Source organism: Ovis canadensis, chromosome 7 (assembly GCF_042477335.2).
Source record: "Ovis canadensis isolate MfBH-ARS-UI-01 breed Bighorn chromosome 7, ARS-UI_OviCan_v2, whole genome shotgun sequence".
Taxonomy (NCBI): Eukaryota; Metazoa; Chordata; class Mammalia; order Artiodactyla; family Bovidae; genus Ovis; species Ovis canadensis.
In genome coordinates, this window is record NC_091251.1 from 54,701,191 (window position 1) to 54,708,546 (window position 7,356).

The 7,356-nt window shown below is 40.0% G+C and overlaps 1 long non-coding RNA gene across 3 annotated transcripts in view; it reads left to right on the plus strand.

The window, feature by feature from the left end:
* Window positions 1–3,733, plus strand: part of LOC138443569 (uncharacterized) — an 84,503-nt gene extending 80,770 nt beyond the window's left edge. For all 3 annotated transcript variants that reach the window (XR_011446617.1, XR_011446619.1, XR_011446618.1), the window contains exon 4: window positions 3,637–3,733. This is a non-coding gene — a long non-coding RNA (uncharacterized lncRNA). The remainder of the gene's footprint in view (window positions 1–3,636) is intronic.
* The last annotated feature ends 3,623 nt before the right edge of the window (window positions 3,734–7,356 follow it).

Consider the following 7,356-nt stretch of genomic DNA (forward strand, 5'->3'; position numbering starts at 1 on the left):
CATTTCAGTACAGAGAACAGAAACTCTAGAATTCTGCAATTATATAGTTAATTCTTATTATCAAAATCTGCTATGCACTGCATATACCAATACATGCTTTTGAGCAATCAGTCAACAATTGTTTAAATCCTGCTATGAGAGAACACCCTCTTCCAACAACACAAGAGAAGACTCCACACATTGACATCACCAGATGGTCAACACTGAAATCAGATTGATTATATTCTGCAGCCAAAGATGGAGAAGCTCTATACAGTCAGCAAAAACAAGACCGGGAGCTGACTGTGCTCAGATCATGAACTCCTTATTGCCAAATTCAGACTTAACTCGAAGAAAGTAGGGAAAACCACTAGACCATTCAGGTATGACCGAAATCAAATCTATACAGTAGAAGTGAGAAATAGATTTAAGGGACTAGATCTGATAGAGTGCCTGATGAACTATGGATGGAGGTTCATGACATTGTACAGGAGGCAGGGAGCGAGACCATCGCCAAGAAAAAGAAATGCAAAAAGGCAAGATGGCTGTCTGAGAAGGCCTTACAGATAGCTGTGAAAAGAAGAGAGGCAAAAAACAAAGGAGAAAAGGAAAGATATACCCATTTGAATGCAGAGTTCCAAAGAAGAGCAAGAAGAGATAAGAAAGCCTTTCTCAATGATCAGTGCAAAGAAATAGTGGAAAACAATAGAATGGGAAAGACTAGAGGTCTCTTCAAGAATATTAGAGATACCAAGCGAACATTTCATGCAAAGATGGGTGCAATAAAGCACAGAAATGGTATGGACCTAACAGAAGCAGAAGATATTAAGAACAGGTGGCAAGAAGACACAGAGAACTATACAAAAAAGATCTTCATGACCCAGATAATCATGATGGTGTGATCACTCACCTAGAGCCAGATATCATGGAATGCGAAGTCAAGTGGGCCTTAGGAAGCATCACTACAAACAGTGGAGGTGATGGAATTCCAGTTGAAATCCTAAATCCTAAAAGATGATGCTGTGAAAGTTCTGCACTCAATATGCCAACAAATTTGGAAAACTCAGCAGTGGCCACAGGACTGGAAAAAGTCAGTTTTCATTCCAATCCCAAAGAAAGGCAATGCCAAGGAATGTTCAAACTACTGCACATTTGCACTCATCTCACATGCTAGCAAAGTAATGCTCAAAATTCTCCAAGCCAGGCTTCAACAGAATGTAAACTGTGAAATTCCAGATGTTCAAGCTGGATTTAGAAAAGGCAGAAAGACCAGAGTTCAAGTTGCCAACACTCGCTGGATTATCGAAAAAGCAAGAGAGTTCCAGAAGAACATCTACTTCTGCTTTATTGACTATGCCAAAGCCTAGTCAATAGGCTGTGTGGATCACAATAAACTGTGGAAAATTCTTCAAGAGATGGGAATACCAGACCACCTGATCTGCCTCTTGAGAAATCTATGTACAGCTCAAGAAGCACCAGTGAGAACTGGACATGGAACAACAGACTGGTTCCAAATTGGGAAAGGAGTATGTCAAGGCTGTATATTGTCACCCTGCTTATTTAACTTATATGCAGAGTACTTCATGAGAAATGCTGGGCTGGAGGAAGCACAAGCTGGAATCAAGATGGCCGGGAGAAATATCAATAACCTCGGATACACAGAGGACACCACCCTTATGGCAGAAAAAGAAGAACTGTAGAACCTCTTGATGAAAGTGAAAGAGAGTGAAAAAGTTGACTTAAGGCTCAACATTCAGAAACTAAGATCATGGCATCCAGTCCCATCACTTCATGGGAAATAGATGGGGAAACAGTGAAAACAGTGTCAGACTTTGTATTTTTGGGCTCCAAAATCACTGCAGATGGTGATTGCAGCCATGAAATTAAAAGACGCTTGCTCCTTGGCAGGAAAGTTATACCTAGACAGCATATTCAAAAGCAGAGACATTCCTTTGCCAACAAAGGTCTGACTAGTCAAAGCTATGGTTTTTCCAGTAGTCATGTATGGATGTGAGAATTGGACTATAAAGAGAGCTGAGTACCGAAGAACTGATGCTTTTGAGCTGTGTTGCTGGAGAAGACTCTTGAGAGTCCCTTGGACTGCAAGGAGATCCAACTAGTCCATCCTCAAGGAAATCAGTCCTGAATATTCAAAGGACTGATGCTGAAGCTGAAACTCCAATACTCTGCCCACCTGATGGGAAGAACTAACTCATTGGGAAAGACCCTGATGCTGGCAAAGATTGAGGGCAGGAGAAGAAGGGGACGACAGAGGATGAGATGGTTGCATGGCATCACCAACTCGATGGACACGAGTTTGGGTAAACTCTGGGAGTTCGTGATGGATAGGAAGGCCTGGCATGCTGCAGCCCATGGGGTTGCAAAGAGTTGGACATGACTGAGCGATTGAACTGAACTGATTCTGCTATAACTGATTTGCTCTTCAGTTCAGTTCAGTTCATTCGCTCAGTCATGTCCGACTCTTTGTGACCCCATGAATCACAGCACGCCAGGCCTCCCTGTCCATCACCAACTCCAGGAGTTCACTCAGACTCATGTCCATTGAGTCCATGATGCCATCCAGCCATCTCATCCTCGGTTGTCCCCTTCTCCTCCTGCTCCCAATCCCTCCCAGTATCAGAGTCTTTTCCAATGAGTCAACTCTTCCCATGACGTGGCCAAAGTACTGGAGCTTCAGCTCTAGCATCATTCCTTCCAAAGAAATCCCAGGGTTGATCTTCAGAATGGACTGGTTGGATCTCCTTGCAGTCCAAGGGACTCTCAAGAGTCTTCTCCAACACCACAGTTCAAAAGCATCAATTCTTCGGTGCTCAGCTTCCTTCACAGTCCGACTCTCACATCCATACATGACCACAGGAAAAACCATAGTCTTGACTAGACGGACCTTAGTCGGCAAAGTAATGTCTCTGCTTTTGAATACGCTATCTAGGTTGGTCATAACTTTTCTTCCAAGGAGTAAGCGTCTTTTAATTTCATGGCTGCAGTCACCATCTGCAGTGATTTTGGAGCCCCCAAAGATAAAGTCTGACACTGTTTCCACTGTTTCCCCATCTATTTCCCATGAAGTGATGGGACCAGATGCCATGATCTTCATTTTCTGAATGTTGAGCTTTAAGCCAACTTTTTCACTCTTCTCTTTCACTTGCATATCCATAAATGTACCACAAACAGACTTCCATTTCATCATCTATTTTTCTGTGTGCTCATTTTTAATAGCTAACTAGTATTCTATCATTGGGCTTCCCTGGTGGCTTAGATGGTAAAGAATCTGCCTACAATGTAGGAAACTCAGGTTCAATTCCTGGGTCAGAAAGATCCCCTGGAGAAGGGAATAGCAACCCACTCCAGAATCCTTGCCTGGACAGTTCCATGGACAGAGCAGCCTAGCAGGTTACAGTCCACGAGATCATAAAGAGTCGGACACAACTGAGCAACTAACACACACACTTTCTACCACATAGAGATTCAGTAGAATCTCTCATATTCAGCTTGATTAGATGGAGTAGAATCTCTCATATCCAACTTCTATTCTAACTTACAATGTACCCCAGGCCATTTATTTTAGATTAAGAAATATTTACCAATCTAGAGAAAAAGACTTTGGTGTTGTTAAATTTTTCTCTCATTATTTTACAGTTCTTCACTATCACTGAACCCAACAGCATTTTTGAGAGGATGGAGCTCAACCTTACTTGGTCTTTCTAAAATATCCGATACGTTTTTTTGTTTTTGTTTTTTTTCAATAAAAATCTGTCTTTTGTTGTGGAATTGGTGTACATATTATTTAATTAAATTACATAATTACAGCAAAAGCTGCAACAGAATAAATAGGTTTGGGAACAAACACAGCTGCATCCTGGTGAGCATACAACTCACCAAGTGAGAGTGTGAGAGTGTGTGGGTTAGCTAAAGAGGGCTTCCAGCGGTGAAAACTCAGCATGCTGGGGCATTAGACAATACATTTAGGTAAAGAATAGAGCATGATGGTTAATCCAGGGGGCTATATAGATCTTAAAGAATACTTCTACTATGCAGTGATTTATTTAACCAATTTCCTATGTTGGATATCTAAAAGTTCTTTTCTTTCTTATTAAAATTATCCATGCACATAATTCTTTAAGGTACTTTCTTAATGATTCCCGGAACTGGAACTACTGGGTAAAATTATATAGCTTTTAAAGAACTTAAATGCACATTTTCAAATTGTCCCCCAGAAAGTCTTCCCTGAACTCGATATTTTGAAACACAATTTCAAATAATTAAGTAACCTTTTAGCAGGGAGTCTAATTAAGCAACCAGCTTCATTTTTCTGCTTGTGGTAGGAATTTAAATCTGATTTTTAATCCTCAGTGCCTTCACTCCTTTCAAGACATGGCAGAAAAAGACCTTCCCTTTGTTTTCTGAGACAATAGCAGCAGTTCCCACAGATGAAATTTATTTTTACCTAGTAATTCAATCCACTTGGTTTTAGGATATGACCAGGCAAAATGAGCCAAAAATGCAAGATGAAGGCAGCTTGATTTTTAGGCTGTGTGTATAGTTGAGCTTTGAATTTGGCTGACACAAACAGTTTCCATGGTTTGGGAGTTTTTGTTGTAGCAACAAGTTCTTTGGGCAACAGTCTGTAAAGTGCAAGGTCCCTCTGTGAGGAACATTTTGAACTTGGAGAGTAAAAGGACCAGATCAGGTGATGTCTTGGATGGATTCTCTGGAATGCCCATCCTACCTCAAGCTTAGGCCAAAAGTAAAACAGTCGTCAATTTCTCTGCAGAGTTTTTCCATTGTTTGGAAGTTCCCAGTGGGAACATTTAACTTGCTAATGTCAGCAAGGCTTAAATGGGGGGTCACTGACAGAGGTACATGCTTCAGGTGATATGAAAGCACTATATTATGGTGAATTTGAAGGAACTGCTCTCTTCTATATTGGGGGTGGGAAGGTGGGCGTCTGAGGGGGCCAGACTTGTTCCTCTCAAAGCTGTTTGTCTGTGGTGATCATTGGTGCCTGACACTTGGGGATGGATGATGGAGGACAGACTGAAGGGGGAGGGAAGTTAGAGAAAGTGCTGAAGATGAGGCAGAAACACGTGGCCCAACCAGGTTACCCATCATAAGAGCTGAGCAAATGTCAAGAACTAAGGAACTGGGTCAAAATGGTGTTTGCTTCTGCTGCTGCTGCTGCTGCTGTCACTTCAGTCGTGTCCGACTCTGTGCGACCCCATAGACAGCAGCCCACCAGGCTGCCCGTCCCTGGGATTCTCCAGGCAAGAACACTGGATTGGGTTGCCATTTCCTTCTCCAATGCATGAAAGTGAAAAGTGAAAGTGAAGTCGCTCAGTCGTGTGCAACTCTTCGAGACCTCATGGACTGCAGCGCACCAGGCTCCTCCATTCCTGGGATTCTCCAGACAAGAGTACTGGAGTGGGCTGCCATTGAGCAACCAGGAAAGTTGGTAGGCCAGAGGAGATGAGATCTGGGCAAATTCTGCTGAGATGACAAGACGTGACCGGTAAGGCCTTTTTACAGGTATGGCTAAACCTGGGTGGGTAAATGCGCTTATTTACAAAGTTGAGGAAATGGGCTGTAATAGCCTTGAAAAGAATGCCTGTAAATGGCAGTAGGAGAGCTGGGGAATTTTTTTAAATTCCAACTTTTGCAAAAAGTGGGAGAACAAGAGAGTCAGAGGGACCTATTTCTGGGAAGGTAAGTCATTCCTAATACCCACACATCAGAGGGATGAGAAGGTTCTCTGAATTCCAATTTCCTTTTCAGTCTCTTTCCCAATTGCTTATAAAAGTTTGAAATGTCCTAATAGAAATTCACTGTTTTGAGGAATATGTAATATCTAAAAGTAGCTTTAAAATAAAAGATACGAAATAGATAAATAAGATAAAATGAAGAGTGAAAAGTAGTTCATCATTGTCTTTAAAAGTCCTTTGCAGTCTTCCTTCTCAGAGAAAACTGTTATCCTGATTTTCATGCTGATCGTCACCTTGCTTTTGCTTAAGATTTTGCCTTTTATATTTAAACATATTGTTTGGTTTTACCTATATTTGAACTTTATATTCAGTGGAATTATACTATGTTCTTCAACTTTAAAAAATCAGTGGTATATCTTGGGATCATCCATGTTCTTGGTTTGTGTATGGTTCATTTGTCTCACTGCTATATGTAAGTGTATTGAGTGACTATACCGCAATTTAAATTGCATTCTGCAACTGATGGATATTTGTACTGTTTCTAGATTTTTGCTATCACTGAACAGTGCTGCTGTGAGCATTCTTTGCATAGGTCTTCTGGTGCACATGTGCTAGAGTTTCTCTATGTTTATTATTAGGAGAGAAGATGTAGAATCATAGGGCTTGTGCAACTTCAAATTTATTAGAAAATGCCAAATTATTTCCCAGAGTGGTTGCACCAATTTGAATTTCCATCAATGCTGTATAAGTGTTAAAATCATCACCAATAATGGCTGTTTTTCAAATTTTTTAATTTTTGCTTTTCTCATAGGCATGAAATGCTATTAATAATTATAGCACTAATTTGCAGTTTTCTTACTGTTACTAAGTTGATATTTTCAAGTTTATTGATGTATTTTTTCTTTTGTAATGTTTATTCAAGCTTTGGCCATTTTCTTTGTTTTTTATTTGTAGAATCTCTTTATCAGTTCTGAATATTAAACATTGTTAGGTTATATGTGTTGCAAATATCTTCTCCCAGCTGGTAGTTTATCTTTTTACTCTCTATGATGTTCTTCAATGTGTAGAAGTACTTAACTTTAATATAGTTGATGCTTGCCGAGTCTTTCCTTTATGGTTTGTGTCTTTCAGTTCAGTTCAGTTCAGTTCAGTTCAGTCACTCAGTCGTAAAGCCTTATTAAAAAAAATGTTTCCTTATCTCATCATCATAAAGATATTCTATTTTGTTAAAGTGTTGCCATTCTCTCTTACGTCTCTAATTCACCTGGAATTGATTTTCACATAACCTGTGCAGAAGAGATCCAATTTGATTAGTTTTCCTTATGGATAACCAATTGTTCCAGAACCATTTTTTTTTTAAGTTCATCTTTCCTTTACTGTTCTGTAATCTCTCTCTGCCATAAACCACATATGTGCTATGTTCTTCATTATCCCTTACTCGTACTCTATTGTTTTAACTAAGGTAGCTATATAATAATTCTTGACATGCTATTAGGTAAATTTTTCCACTCCCAAGCAATTTTTACCGAGATAATCCTCACTACTTTTAGTTCTTTGTACTTCCACATGCATTTTAAACACAGCTTAAATACGTACCCACACACTTACAAAAGGAAGACTCAAACATAAATCTCTTGGGATTTTGGTTTGCTTTGCATTG